Genomic DNA, 16,183 nt, shown 5'->3' with positions numbered 1-16,183 from the left:
ATTTTAAACAGGCACATTAGTCATGTTCCTTTCAGTGTCTGTGCAGGTTAAGCCTATGTTTAGAGGCATTAGAAAGCAAAGCTGCAATCATACAGGAGGCAGAGGTCTGCAAAGCCATCCATGGTAGTAGCCATTGTAATTAAAATAGCTTTTTAATGTAATACTTTTGGTTTTGAAATTTTCTTTGAAAAGTATTGTTCACAGCGGAGTGTTTTTCTCTTTTCCCTTGAAGGCAGATGTATGTGAAGACAGATGTAGCCTTGCTTTAAAACTGGTTTCTAGCACCCTGCCACTAATTCAGTTAAAGCAACAGCGTTTCAACACAACGCCGGCCACTGTTTGCTCTTGTTCCGCTGACAGTCATTTCCCCCGTGTACCGCTCTGCGTGTCCCTGGGTACGTGCGTGCCGCGGGGGCGGGGGCCTCCCTGTTTGCGCTTGGCCATGCTAAAAATAGCCCCGGCCGCCTAACAACTGGCTTCCGATTGGCTGCCCGCGCGGTCCCGCCAGCCTATGGGAGCGGCGGCGGCCGTTGCGGCGGGGCTGCTGAGCGCGCTGGCAGCTCCGGGCAGAACAAAGCGGGCGGAGTTGAAGCGACCGCCCGAGTGGCCGCTGAAGGGGTGACTCACCCGTTATGTGAGGAGAGGTGTGCGCACCACGCACGGCGCTTTTTAGGCAGAACGGGGCAGTGGTAAACTGGCAGCCGGCTTGCTCGCGGGTGGTGCTGAGCGTGCGAAACTCCCCTGCTAACTGCCAAGTTTTTTAGTGCTTTCACTTCCCTAAAACTTAAAAGCTCTCGCTTAAGGGACGTATGTGCCAGCCTGGGTGCAGAAATGCTGTCCGCTGGTCCCGTGGCGCAGCAGTTCCCCCCCGGCGCCGCACCGGGAACGGCTCACCAGCAGCCGGGCACCCCGAGGAAGCGGGCACCCCACGGTGGAGCCGCTGGGCTTGGCGGGCGCGGCCCGACCCTCTGGGGGCCGCTGTGGCCCTGTGCACGCGGCGGCGAGCGGACGGGGCACCGCCGCCTCGGCTCCCCGCCGCCGCGGGCTGCGTGGGGCGGGGCCTCGACGCGTCACGCGCTGCCAACGGCCTCGGCGGTGGCTTGAGGCAAGGAGCGTTTGCCCAGAGGCTGAGGTGGAATAAAGGTGGTGTAAGCGTGCAGGCCGGTTTCGTAACCGTTATCTTTCACTTAACAACCCCCCCGCAAAAAAAAAAAAAAAAAGCAGAACAGTATGTATTAACTATTGCTTTTATAAATGGACAAAGCCCATGGTAAGCATGTAATATTTCTGCACAGGCTTTCCAGTAGCTCTCTAAACCTTTGAAGATACATTACAAGTGATATACATTCACGTATGATAGATGTCTGTATGTTTATGTATGTCTCGAGGTGCCAGTCCCTATGCATGACCCACTCTTTGATTATTCATTTCTTTTTTAATCCTGTTTAATCAAACATGAAGGAGCTTGTAAATAATTACCCTTTTGCATATCTCTTAAGAAAGGAAACAGCCAACTTCTGTATCAACGGAGAATACCCACCCAGAAGATAAGTGCTATCTTTCTGTCTGATGCTTGGGAATAAACTTGCACAAAGAGAAATTCAGGCCCTGGTTCATCAAGCAAAACACTTAAGCGTGTGCTCAAGCTCTTTGCCATATTGGAGCTTCAGGCCCGACTGGAATTTGTGCTCCTTATCCTGAAGATGTATCTATTTCATTGGGACACTGTACAGAAAGTTACGGAAGTACAATCTTTGCCCTAGGGGGTTTTGTATCTGAAGGACTAGGATCCTTCACACGCGTAAATGCATGCTTATCTTTGATGCAGTGGAATTAGTTATGTCCAGAATGCTAAGCACATTGTACCAGTTTTTTGCAGGATTTCTTTCCATATTGATAGTTTAAAATAACAAAGATATTTTTGTGTAAATTTAACCCCTTTACAAATATTTATAACTATACATTTTCAAGCTATTTTCAAATATTTTGTAGATTCTAAACACAGTTCCTGGCATTCTGTGTATACAACGTACCTGTGTGGACAGATTGGTATTTCAGGGAAACAACAGGTAGCTGAGAGGACCCTAATGGAGTAGAGATGTCATTTTTTTCATGGAATTCTCAAGAATCAATGTTAAAACAATTACAATGGAGAATTTGGCAAGTGCCTCCAAATCTAATGTACAATAAATGCCTCAAATTAATAGTTTCACTGGAAAAAGGCACAATTTTTTATATCACTGCAATTATATATTTGCATATTATATACATACACACACATAATGATAAGATTTGACTCTGATCTGGTGGTCTTTTATACTCATTAAATGTGCTGGGGGGATTGGGAAAGCAGAAGCAAAAAAAAAAATCAGAATCTGCAGGATGTCTCTTAACTAATTCAAGCTCTGGATAACACCTCTGGAACTGTTAAAAGATCTCACGATTCCAAGGAGTGTTTTGACTCTTTCATATTTCTTTTCCAGAACCTGCTTTTCCTTGGGTTCCATGAGGATTAGGCATCAGAGAGATGTGAGTCCAAGTTTACTGAAGGTAAGAACTGTAAAGAAGTGAAGTGCAGAAGATTTTCTTGTGAAGAAATTTGCATCTTCAAATTTGCATTGAGTCTGCTCCTTGATTCATAATGGCAGAAAGAAGTAACCTGTTCTATGTTCTGATCTACTTTAAGCTACACTTTGAAAAGTCTAAAAAATTTTATTTCACATTTATTTTACATTAAGCACAGGTAGCCATCAGTATATGAACAAGCCATTCCTTATCTTGTCCATATAACCTCTCAGTGTCAATTTGTAATTTACATATTAATTGCTTGTAATCTTTAGCAGCAGAAACGTTAACTATTCACAATTCAAAAGGATTCTTAATTATAAAAGGAAAGAACCTCATAGCAAAGAGTATAGCCAATAACTGTCTGCCACCAAGTGCTAAAACACATGTGAAATGAATGTTAACTGCTGGGAACAGAAGGAAGCTGATTTCATGGTGTGGCAGTTTGAGGCTTTTAGCATGAAGAAGAAATGTATTCTGTTAGCTTCAAATGCAGCAGTATTTTCTGTATGGTGATGATATTCATGAGAAATAGCATCATAAGTCTGGCACTGTTAATTCAAAGATGGTGCAAGTTACATACAGAGGCACCATTCTCCATGTGGGTTCTGAACACTTCCTGAGGGCTCATAGGCTCATATCACCCCTTGAAGCCGATGGGACTTTTCCAGTATGCACACAGTAACCCTTCCTGTCTCTGGGCAGCAGAGTGAATTTTGTGTTTTTTAACCAGCCCCACCATCTGATCATAACCTAATCCTCTCCTGTGTCATCACCTCACCGAGCCAGAATGAAGGGGTTAAGGCTTTTTAGCAGGATAAGTGTTCATGTTTCTCTCGATTTAACTGAAATATTTTTCATGCAAATTGTAAACAGGAAGGTTCTTTAGATTTGCTGTGTTGCTGTATAAGAAAGTCCATCTGGTTTTGGTTTTGCTGTGTGCAGCTGCAAATATCTCCAAGTTTAAGAAAGTGTAATAACTTGGAAATACATGTCTAAAGGTGTTTATATTGACATTTCATATGATATCCCCAGACTTTCTATATTCACTTCTTCCAGATTTATCATGACCCGAGATAACTTTTCAGATTAGTCCTTCATCAAGAACATCTCCAGCTTTTATTGTTTTTATAGATTACTTACAAACTATTAACTTTTATTTATTTGCAGCTTAATCACAGCTATATTTCTGATAATCTTCTTAATTTTTGCCATACATTTTACTTTCATTTTTCATATGCTTCATCTTAAATGCTGCTTCTTGTAATGTGAAGTATACCTTCAGTCTCTATCTTCTATAACTTCTGAACAACCAATTTATGGTAGCATTTCTTGCTGCACGTGCTCTGTTACATAAATATGATATTTTATATTGATTAAGATAAATGGTTCTTAAGGGCATCTGTTCAGGGACCAATGTATAATTTCTTTTCTTACAATATTTTATGTAATACTTTTCTAAGATGCCTGGATTATGTTTTCTTTACCTTTTTGCTCAGCCAATGCCTTTGGGCTGCTTTTCTGAGGGCTTTAATTATCTCACTGTCTCTAAGACAATTACATAATTAAGTGGTCATTTTCATTCTAAATTTGGTAATTATAACTGAAACACTGAAAAGTGCATCAGCTTCAATTTGAAGAAACTCAATCATTAAGAGAAAATACACCTAGAAGAGAAACATACTTGAAAAGATTCTCCTAGTAATCAATAAATGAAAGTAAAAATAAATAGAAATGGGGAGAATTGAGCTTACTGTAGCTTCTCCACTCCATTGCTTTAAATGATACACATTTTTAGCTTTGATGATCACAAAAATATGCTGCTCCAAGGAAAATTTATAAATGTGCTTCTAGTAGTTAAATGTATTTCTCCAAAGATTGAAGAACAGAGTGCTGAAAGGACACGTATTTTATTGTTTCATAATTTTCCATGTTTAACATTTTAAAGGTAGCTTCTTTATTTGCTTTCTCTAGTTCTAGCACTGCCCTGATTATGCACATTTGTGTTTGTATGCATACCTACCTTTAATTGTCTTTATCTATTTAACCAGATGGCATATTTACCCTTTCAAGGTTCAGGAAAGGGGACTAGGAGATATTATAGGATTAAAATTACTTTGAAACAAGAAAACATCTTTCTTTCCTATATGCTATTCCCTGCACACCTGATAGTCTTTCAAGCAAGCCATGATAGTAAACAGAAGTAGAGAACACTTTTCAGTTGCAGTGCTCTGAAAACCCTGCCCAATTCTTTTGAGTATTCTTTGGTATTTAGTCCCTATGACTACCCTTTTTTCAGAAACAGAAGTCTAGAAGTTAGCTGCTGAGCTCAACAGTTATACTGCTACTAACTACAAAGGGAACAGATTAGGCCTTTTTTCCATCTCTGTTAGAAAACCTCTCTGCTAAATCCAGCATAGTCACCTGAGGCTCAGTACTTCTAAAATAAGGTCATTTCGTAAACCTTCTAAACATGAGTTCAGAAGCCTGATCTCCAGCTCTTCACTGTGAAAACGTTACAGAGTCTTAATTTCTGCTGTGAAAAAGTGTTGAAATACTACAAAGTCAGGGATTCTAGAATTTAGAATATGTATATGTGCTCCAGGGAAGATTTGTAATGCTACGAGTAAAATGCATTTTTCTCGCCTCTGGAGTCTGAATATATCATACATATATGTATGAAGCATTATCTGTGCAACCTTACAGTGCAGGACTGTGAGTGGAGTTGTAGTGACTTCTCTGGATCAGTCAAGTAAGTGTGCTTTCAAGATACGTATATGAGCGCTTTCCGTGGAAAGCCTATTCTGAAGTCAATGGAATTCTGTTGTCTCCAGTGGCTTTCAGATTAGAGCCCAGACATAAAAAATAGCTTGAAGCAGTTAGAGGTCCTGATTCAGTCAGAAGTTTCACATACAGTCATGCCACCAACATCAGTGGGTGTTCAGGCAAGCATTTAAGTTCTTTGATGAATTACCAGTCTGTCCTGCTGGAATGTCTGTTTAAATGCTACTGTGAGATACTTACATTTCTGTCAGAGTGGTGTGGCATGAATACTTTGAATTTTAACATTTATTTTAATACTTACTAAACTAATAAAAGAGCTATATAAAATCTACAAAACATGTATATTTGGGGACTCATCCTTAACCTACTACACATTTCCTGGAGCATGGTGAATTGTATATGTGTGCCTGCATGCTTGTGGATATAACATGAAACTTGATCATAGAGAAAATTGGGACAGCGAGTAATTTAAAATGATTTTCTTTCCTCATGTGAACATTAGACATGAAGTTGAGACTTTCAGAACATGTTTTGAAATACAGTTTTGTGAATGTAGTGATTCTCAAGCTGTAATTCATATCCAGAGTTATGATAATAAACATATGGAAGGAAGAACAAAGTCTGCAATTTAGGGCTTAAATCAGTCTCTGGATACACTGAAGGATCTGGGTGAATACCTAGCTTGGTGGTCTTGAGTGCCTGGCTTCTAAAGGCTCTTTAAATCCTCGTGTTACAAGAGAAAGGATTAAATGGGTCAGGGGTCTAATTTTGTAAAACAATTCCTATTTTCCTAGAGTTTTCCAGAATCCTTGATGAACATTGTGCTATTTAGAGAGACAAAGCATCAGAAATTTAAGCTGGCAGAAGGAAATAGAGCTGTGCTTCACCAGCTACACTTCATATGGCTATGGCATGTGGCCCATAGCTAATCTGTGGAATTTCTGTTAAACAACAAAATTGGTGTTTTCACTTAAAAGTTCTGTGATCAGGCTGCATGGCAATCCATGAGAAACTTAAAGGACTGTTGATTGTCCTTGGGCTCCAAAACTTGAGGAGCTGGTTTGGAGGACTAATCCTGTGTGATTATTCAAGGCCCTAACCATATTTATGTCAGGCTACATTTCATATCAGAAATGAAATAACCACAATTGAATGTTTCTCTAGTTTTTCCAGTGGGTGTATTTTACAGTTGCTTTTTGTTTTTCAACATTCAGTGAGCAGCCATTGCTGACAGAGTGCCAAAAAGGTGTCAGTAATAATTCAGATCTGAGAAGGGAGAAGATCCCATAGACGTGTTAAGATTCATTATTGATCAAGACTTTGTCTCCACAAGTTGAGGTTATTATTTTCACTGGAGTCAGGAGTCATACTGCTTTGATGAGGAATAAACTTGGACCTTATCCAGATACTGATATTTCTAAAGTGATGATCTGGCTCTAAAACTGGCCACAATGATGAACAGCCTCACCAGTCAGATCTTATTTCATGTGCCTGTCATTAGTAATGCTTCTGACTTCCAGCTTTTGAATGCCTTAAACAGAGAGCCTAGTGGTTTTAGGTTTAATAGATTTTATGTGTGAAACTCTTCATCCTTTTACTCTTAAATAGTGTTGTGAGTGTATTGCTTACTATTCACAATCATGTAAGAAAGTTACTGTTTTTAAGGTTAAGATTTTTAGGTTACTGCTTGTGCAGAATTTGCTGCCTTGGGGAAATGTGCAGTATTGGAGTATTTTTATATAAAAAGATAATCTGCACTGGCTTTCTCCACATGCATTCAGAATTTAATATTAAGATCAAAATAACGAATCTCCTCTTCTCAAAAATTCCTAATTTTTCATATTCATAAACCTCTCTGTATGACTCATTCATCAGTATTATAGGCTAGTAAGAATATCTGCTGCTGCACTGAGTAATCCAGATTTCATGGTCCAAAGTTACTTTTCCACTTTCTTAGAACTCATTTCAGTTGATGGAAATGTCACTGAAATACAAAATGAGTAATGGAATCTGGATCTGGTGTAGTGTTTTTGACTGCCAACCACTGTGTCTCCTTTACTACACGCTCTTTGACAGGTCGTCTAGCACTGAGAGAACATTCAGATACCAGCAGAACTCAGGCAGCTGAGAGGGATAATTATCTTCCTCAAACTCTAGTAATTCTGTCCCCTTTTTTTGAAGTACTCACATATTCTGTTCTGTACCTCCAGAGCAGTAAGGTTATCAGGAGAAATCTCTCAAAAGAGTAGTGATGATATGTACGTCATATCTCAGCCTTTCACAGTGCAACCAGTATTATAAAATACCATAATATTTAAACTGAGACTCTTTGTAAACTGCCTTGGCTGAAATGCAGCCTAAGCAATGCCAAAATGATGCTGATCAGACAACAGATATGATCTGATAGCCAGGGTATTTTTCCTTTTTTCTGTGCATGCACATAGGCTACCATGAGAAAGTTTCAGGATAATATTCCTTTCACATTGTTTAGGAGACATTTCATTTTCTTTTAGGTAAAAACATGACTACTCTATATATTAGTCATTTCAGGTGAGATGCTTCTCACCAACTTTAGATATGTGCTTTATGGAGGCCTATTCTAGGTGACAGTTATCTTGTTTTAGTGTACATATTTAAATTGGACAATGTTTGCCATACGTCATATTCAAAACAATGTCATATTAATAAGATGAATCTCATCTTTCACAACTAGTGCAAAATATTACTGCCTTCCTCTTTGTATACTATTTACCAGGAACACTTTTCTTTCTTTTTGATTCCCATAAATCTATTTGTGATGAACAAACCTGTCCAAGGGCTTGCTCTTCAAGCTCATTAATAAAAAGGTTGTCCCATGTTGTTCTAAAGCTACTACTGTTTTATCTGTCCAGCTTCAGTTCTCTCCTTGTTTTATAAGGATCTTGTCAAACCCTCTTATCAGAAGAAGTCTTTTTGATTTCCCATTAATTTCAACCAGATATAACTAATGATAGGGTATTTATTAATGTTTTCAGTATTTAAGAGTATACCTAGACTTTCTGTTGTTTATTTGCAACCTCAAGATTTTTGTGTATTTTTCACTCATCTTACATATATTTTGGTGGTAATGATAATAGCCTGGAGTGCATTTTGCTATTTGTCATGTGTTCAAGCATATTTCTTAAGTCGACTGGCAGTCTCATCACTGTGAATATTGTTATTTTTGCTACTTTCTTTATTTTATTTGGCATGAGGAACAAAAGCCCCAGACATGTTTCTAGCTTTAAATCCCTTGTTTAATGCAATTTATGTGTAGTATGCATTCCATATAACTTTTGGCCTGGCTGAAAGGATTTTCTTGTTTGTTTTTCTTTCCTTATGTTAAATTAAGATAAATTAATCCAACTTAAAACTGTTCAGTAGGAACATTTATTAATCTTTGTGTTTAGGTGTATAATAATGAGGGTTTTTTTCATCTTTTTTGGCTTTATTTTTGCCTGTCTAAAAGTACTGAAATATTCTTTACATGCTTAATGAAATCCAAGCAAAATGAATTTCTGCAATGGCTTACTTCCTTGAGTCTTGCACTTCACACACTGCAGAAATTAGAATACAGAAAAAATAGAGATCTAACACCACCAAGATAAAACTAGCACAATTCAAAGGAAGATAATTACATCGCTCAGCTGTCACAAATCCAACATAAAAAAATAAAGTGACTCATCTTCTTTCATATGCACAGCCTGCATCAAACATACATACGTAATTATTTATTTGTGTGGTTTTGATTCTTTAGTCAACTGGTGCTACTTTATAATGTGGTTTAAGGATTTTGTTCAAAGTGTTCATTTATAGTTTTATCATTGAACCACAAAAAAACGTTCTAGGCTCAAATGTAATTAAGTTGCATGCAAGTGTTGTCTGTCATTAAATCTTACTTTGTATGAGTACATCAGTTCAAAGACAGCTGTCCTGCTAAGATAAGATACAATATTTAGTGAACAAAGACTGCTTTCTAGTGAAGGCATATTCCTTACAAAAACACTGTATCCTCACAAGAGTAGAGTCAAGACATAAACCCCAAGAAAACTTAATATAACATTGTAACTTTGACTTTAGAGGTAACTGGACAGTTAACTTAGACCCTTAGACCCTTTCTTAAGAGAGACACTAAGATTAAATATAAATTATCAGTGTGCCTTTGAAAGTTTTCTTTCAGTGATCTTATGATCAAAATCTATAAAAATCCAGAATATACAAAGGTGGTGGTAAGGGAGAACAATGTTAAAAACCTTTGAACAGTCACTGTCGTTGGTTTAAAAATTTTGATGAAACCTGTGTTCCTTCACTAGGTGGAAACTCTAAAATAAGAAAGATTTTCTGTTCTGGAAGTGTAAACACACTTTTATAAAGAGCTTTTTTGCAATCCTCAAGCTGTGCAATGTGAAGCACTTTTGCCTCATAGAACTTAATGTAAAGTTTAGGGCTGAACAAATAGTATTCGTGCTAACTTAGCTCTTCTTTCTGTCTGGGAGTTGTTTGTGGTTGTTGGACAGTGTGTTTGTGGTTCATGTTTACTGAAGTTATTTGGATGAATTTGAATTTTTGACCAGTGAGTTGTTTAAAAACTGGTTGCTCTGACTGATCACCCTACTCTGTTAAATATTTACTTCGTTTCAGTCCATTAAATCTAATTAATCAGCCTCAATTCGAATATGCCTACCAGCACAAATGAGGGGAACCCTTACGTTTTTCTAACTGTCGTCAGAAGGTGGTTTGGCAAATCATACCACACTGACACACTTCACACTTCACACTTTCTCTTTGCTTTAAAGAAAGTGGGGAAAAGAAGCAAACCCAGTACAAACAGACCTTTTTGTCATGTCAATAACAAACCAAGAAAATTGCTTTCAAAATATAAACACTTCCTGAGATGTATGAAAGTCAAACCAGTGAAGATAGGAGGAGTGGAAGTAGAAGCAATTGTAAACAAAAGACTTGCTGACTGGTGTCATTTTTGTGTCTGTCATGGCAAATACCTATAGGCAAGCCTCATAAATAGTGACTCATTTTATAGAACTGGTTTTCCTTCATTTTTCCCCATAAATCTGCTGAAAAATGAGCCCAAAGGGAATAAAAAGGCTGACATCATGGATGGACTTTCTGTACACGTATCTTTAGCTGAGCAAATGTGGCTGTTGAGTCTGAGTTCCCTCCCCAGTTAAAAAGGTAAAATAAGCACTCCAGCTGAGGCACCGGAGCTGTTTCAGCCTGTAGTAGAGACAGCTTCGGGAGGCACCTAACAGCAGCCGCCCAGCGCTATCAAGAAGAGAGAGCCGGGCTTTTCGCAGTGAGACAAGGGGCATAAGTTAAAACAACTGAGGTTCAGATGGGATGTAAGGAAAAACTTTTCACCCCAAGGACAGTCAAGCAGTGGAGCAGATTGCCCAGAGAGCCTGTGCCATGTCCATCCATCAAGGTTTTCCAGACCTAATTGGATAAATCCCTGAGCAACCTGCTCTAATTTCGTAGCTGAACCTTCTTTGAGCAGGGAGTTGGACTAGGGACTTCTGAAGGTCCCTTCCAACCTGCGTTAGCCTATAATCCTGTTTTAATGAACGTCTGACCATCCAGGCCAAATCTAACGTTGAAGAAGTTGTTAGAACTCTACTGATGTCAGTGGAGTCTCCTGTCTCAGGGAGTCTTTAAAGAGTTAGAAAGGTAAGTTGCATTGTTGCTATAAATACTGTATAAGACAATGCACTGTTGGAAGATATTCCTATAGCATTTAGTCTGGTAGAGAGCTGAAGGTCTCTTTTCACATCATTACAAGTGTGTGACATTACAATATGATTGTGTTTTCACATCCTTTCCATTGTTTTCTTTACTTTTTGTGTGTCTGAGTTAAATCCCCCAGATTTCACTGCGTGAGTTTCATGAGCTTTTTGTATAAATGCAGAGCTTGTAACTGATTTTTTTTTTTTTTTTTTTTTTTGGTTCTTGCACCTGCAATACCATTATTCTCTCAAAGACCAAGTGAGGTAGCTCTTTGAATATATCATGTATCTTAACATTTCTTGTTTTCTGCTTTTCTGTCTCAGAATTTGCTCACTAATCTCTATTCAGTATTGCTAAGGTAATGAGTTTGCTACCAACCCTAAGACAGATCACAAAGAAAGGAGAGATCTTGCTGGCTTTTATGAATTATATTCCTCCCCCCAAATCACTAATTTTCTATCCGAAATTGTTTGTTCCTCCACAATGCAGAACTCATCCCCTCATCACTGGGGGAAAAAAAAAAGAAGTCACAGGTTAGAAATATCTCAAAAAGCTAAATCAGTTCACTAATGCTAATAGTTTTCTGAAGCTTGTTTTTATCCAGATAGTGTGATACCTTATTTTTATATTCTTCCCCTGAATTTCCATGTGAGAGACCTGATATATGCAGCTTAGCATACCAAGATGCTAGTAACGCAAACAAGCTACAAGCATCAGACTTCCAAAGAAGGAACATGGAATGCTCTCTGAAGTCAAAATCAAAATGACAGCTCAACTATGAATAGTCCATTCCCACTTGTGGAGAGGTGAGAGTTTTCTGAGGAGAGATACTGTGCAATCTAACAGGATCAGCTCCACATACTTACTGACAGCTGAAGGGTAGCAGATATAACCTGGGCAAAAAAGATATAAATGTTTAATTCCACCATTCCTTTCAGGCACAATTTCTTGTGTCATGGGAGGGGGAAAGGAAGGCCTTCTACTTGCCTTGGTTTTTCAAAGATATATCACCCCTGAGTTTTAGTACAATGTAGTGGATGATGGATCACCATTTTGAGAACCTGGAGAAGTGAGACTGAGTTCTGGTTTTGTGAACCACCCTGTGTATTATGCAGGACAATTATGCATTTTACCTTGCCTGTTTCTGTTCCCTCTCTTATACTTTGTTTGTTCAGTTATATGGCAGCATCATCAGGAAAGAGATGGAGTCTGGCTGTGTATTTGTTGAAATTAATGTTTGAAAATCATATTTTGTCTATTTAAAAAAAAATCTGAAGACAAGAAGACAACCACTGTTCTCCACAGCCTGGGAGATTTTAACAATGTCAGTTCTTGACTTGAATGGCTTAGTTTCTAATCAATGCAAATGTATTCCCATTGTAAGTAAACCATGTTAATTTCACACTAAATAGAAACCAAACACTTAGGAAGGACGAATCCAAGACAGTTAAAATATTTTTGTATAATAGCTCAAAAGCTGAATTTTGCATAGTCAGTTCTCCTTTCAGTCTGTTCACAGGAAATGCTTTTATTTATAGCATCATCAGAATGCTCTGTGTAGAACAACGCTCTTCTGGAAGTTACTTGTGTCAAATCTGCAGGGATTTGCTTCGCTTTGTGGAGAAAGCACAGAAAAAGGCATTTGAAGTTGAACGTGGAACTTACCTACTCCATATCTAATAATAAAGCAAAAGTATACTGAAGACATGCTTTTCCTCATATACCCAAAATATATATTCTGTATGTGTGCCATAGGGCTAGCTGGTGCAATTGTGTGTGTGGGGGGGGGGGGGGGGCTATTTTCATTTTTTCATTACTGTTATTACTGCAAGTTATTTGGGGTTTGCTGTAGTACCAGGGTGCAACTGCTGTTGCAGGAAAAGCTCCTCCAATACAGTAACCACTGGAAGGTGACTTCAAGCCTAGAGGAATACATCTGTGCCTGCTCCTGAATTAATATTTTGGAGGGCATACTACTGATGCTGTCAGTGCCTTCAGGCTCAATGCCTGCTGCTTTCTTGCTCATTTGGAGGATTAGCGTCTGAAGAGATTCTTTGGGACACATGCTCCTTAATGTTTTTTGAAGGTCAAAAATCTGTCTCTGCTGTGCTTCTTCTCCATAGTCCAGTGGAGTTTTTTTTCACAGACCACCTGCAAATTCAGCAGGAAGAGGAGAAACTTTTCAAGGGCCTGCTGGTCTGGGCCACCCTCCAAAGGCATGTCTGAAGGCATCATGTCTGTATGTGTCTCGTCACACACTGGTTCCAGTGCCAGAACTCTCTTTTGAGGTGACATCCAAGAAGCCCTGTGGGGTTGTCAGTAGACAGAGCTGTGTTGTTTAGATGTCAGAAGTGATTGATGCTGGGGCTTTCTATGAATCCTGATATGTTGTTGAGAGGGTGTAACCCCTCATTTCCTGCAAAAAAAACACTTCTCCACCCCAGAAAAAAGGAACAAAAAATACTTTGAAGTGAGATACAGATCTCATTTCTCTCACACTTGGGTTATTCATTTGCAGGGGAGGCTAGAGTCCGTGATTTGGGATCTTGATTTTGAGAGGAATGCCTTTTGAATGAACTGGTATGTGTGGTTAGAAAGAGCTATACAGGAGGCCAAAGGATAGGAAAGAATATTAGAACTATAAATTTTAGCTCCAAGCTAAGACTTGGAGCTAAGACTGTAAGCTAAGGCTTAAACAAAAGTCAGAGTTTCTTTTCCTGAAAAAGAATGTTAGATTTAGGACTATTGGGTATTAGAAGTTATGTTTTGCTAAAAGAACTTTAAGAGGAGATAAAAGTTTAAAAAAATCAAATTGACAGAAAAGCTTACCATTTTCTATACACATTTCTAAAAACCATCTATATCCAAGAAGATATTTGAATCAGCTGACAAAGAAAACTTGTTGGTAGGGCTCTCTCTCTCCTTCTGCCGCCTGAGTTTTTCTTGTATTCCCAAACCTCTTCAATGATCTTCCTGTAATGATGAATTTGAGGGCACAGTACTGCCTTTAAATCTATTGTGTCTTTCAAATTTGTTACAAGACTGTGTGTTCCAAAGTTCAATTTAATGTCTACAGAGCTTTAGAAAAAGAGAAACAAATAGGAAGAAAAGCGGAAAAAATCCACTTAATTGAAATAAGCTGTAAAATGATTGTATGGGAGGACAGGAGTGGAAAATGAAATTCAGGAACTTGAGGGGAGGAGAAGAACCAGAGAGAAGGAGAAAGGGATGGATTAGTGTATGATGTCTGTGTGTATTACATATGGAAGGAACCCATCCTGTAACCAATATTTACTACCCAGGCACCCTACTGCTTCTTGTTACAAAATGCAGTGCTTAACAATTGGAATTAGCCATGCAAACTGAGTTTTCTTACACTAGGTGTCTGCTGAGGCTTTTCTTCTTCAAATGGTTTAACTGTTTTGTGGGAGTTGTTCATTTTGCCTTCCCTTTAAAAATCCATCCATGCTATATATATATATAACATCCATGTTATAAATCTGATAAAATTGTTTACTTTCTCTGCGAAGCACTGGTAGACTAAGCTGGGGGGTTTAGTCTCAAAAATATTTTTTGTCTTCTCTTCTTTTCTTTGAAACAAAGAAGAAGAGAGAGCCATCTGAGTTGGAAGCAGATGCCATAGAGATCTGATCTAAACTGACTGGGGAAAAGAACATGAGGTAATGAAACTGAGGCTGGAAGTTGCTGCAAGGTGCTGCAATGAAAAGCTGGTCTTCAAGGCTGGAACTTCCTGAGAAAGGCAGACTGGTAATTTGGTAGAAAATTAAATGGTATTGGGAGTCGGTGGTAAAAAGAAACAAAGATCACACAGATCGGGTCCTGGTGAAAAAAAGTAAACATATGCTTAAAATTGGTAAAATAATGACTGTTTCAACTGAATTAAGGTGTCTTATTATATTTCCTTAAGCCTTGTGAGCTTGAAAATTTTAATGTCTGTTAATGAACTGTTAATGTTCTTTTAAGGCAGTTAAGGTGAGCATAACCCCCACCCCCAGCACGCGCGTTCACACACGCGCACACACACACACACACACACACACACACTTACACTTTAAAAGAGCAATGTTTTGTGGTTTTCACCTATAGGCAGGTGCATTGTCTTTCAACTGCCCACTTTTGTCAGTTGAACTGTAAAGCATGAAATGATCTTCCCCTAATGTATCACACAGCTTTCTGGTTAGTAAAGAAATATTCTAAGTAGTGGCAGTGGTAGGAGGGCTGCAGAACAGTGCTTTAACAGCAGCACCCTTTTTGTTTCCATTACGTGTTGCTGTAGAAAGCTAGTAACATCTCCAAAAGTGGGATATAATAAAAAATGGTGTATCAAAAAAAAAATCATTAGAAGTACAATTTAAAGAGGAACTTAAATGATTTAAAAAGAAGAGGAAAAGAAATACCATTGCAATATTTTAATAAGGTCAGATAAAGTACAGTGACTAATAGAGATACAGATGTCATGAACTTTTCTGGCTTCAGAAATCCAATAAGCAGCTCAGAAGCAGTTGATGTAATGTGTTTGTTTCGTTCATGTTAATAAAGACCTCATTTGTTTTACTACTAGGATTTTATTCATAGATTCAAATATGCCATTTGTTTTGACTTTTTTTCACACGCTTTGGTTGCCAAAGGGTATCTCAAATGTTTCATTCTTCTGGAGGGAAAAAAAAAGTCTTTAGAAAAAAATTCTGGATTCTCTCAGTGACTGTATTTGAAAAAGCTGGGAGCACTAGAACTTCAAAGTTGGAAACTTAAGACTTCACAATACTTCTTTCACCTGAATTTAGTCATCTGTCATATGTGATGATGGTATTCCCAGTTCATAGAATTGAAAAAAGGCCAAATTGAGAATTTCTGGCTTACTGGCCCACTTTCAGATACTTTCTCAAAAATAGCTTTAATTCATTTGTTTAGTGCATTAGCCTTGGAATAAAGAGCTGAAGAGTACACGATCCATTTCTGTGCCGCCAATATTTAACAGTCCTGTGGTTTTGCCTATAATACCTAACCATTTTAATCATTTGCCATTGTTCCCTAGTGTTTATTTCATATTTTAATT

The 16,183-nt window shown here is 38.3% G+C and overlaps 1 long non-coding RNA gene across 1 annotated transcript in view; it reads left to right on the top strand.

Annotated features, from left to right (window-relative positions):
- Positions 1-559: 559 nt before the first annotated feature.
- The window catches only part of LOC106488494 (uncharacterized), a 46,544-nt gene continuing 30,920 nt past the window's right edge, over positions 560-16,183 (top strand). The window contains exons 1-2 of the long non-coding RNA XR_001293197.2: positions 560-644; positions 2,484-2,550. This is a non-coding gene — a long non-coding RNA (uncharacterized lncRNA). The remainder of the gene's footprint in view (positions 645-2,483; positions 2,551-16,183) is intronic.

This window comes from Apteryx mantelli, chromosome 1 (genome assembly GCF_036417845.1).
Source record: "Apteryx mantelli isolate bAptMan1 chromosome 1, bAptMan1.hap1, whole genome shotgun sequence".
NCBI lineage: Eukaryota > Metazoa > Chordata > Aves > Apterygiformes > Apterygidae > Apteryx > Apteryx mantelli.
This window is presented reverse-complemented; position numbering and strand designations above follow the sequence as displayed.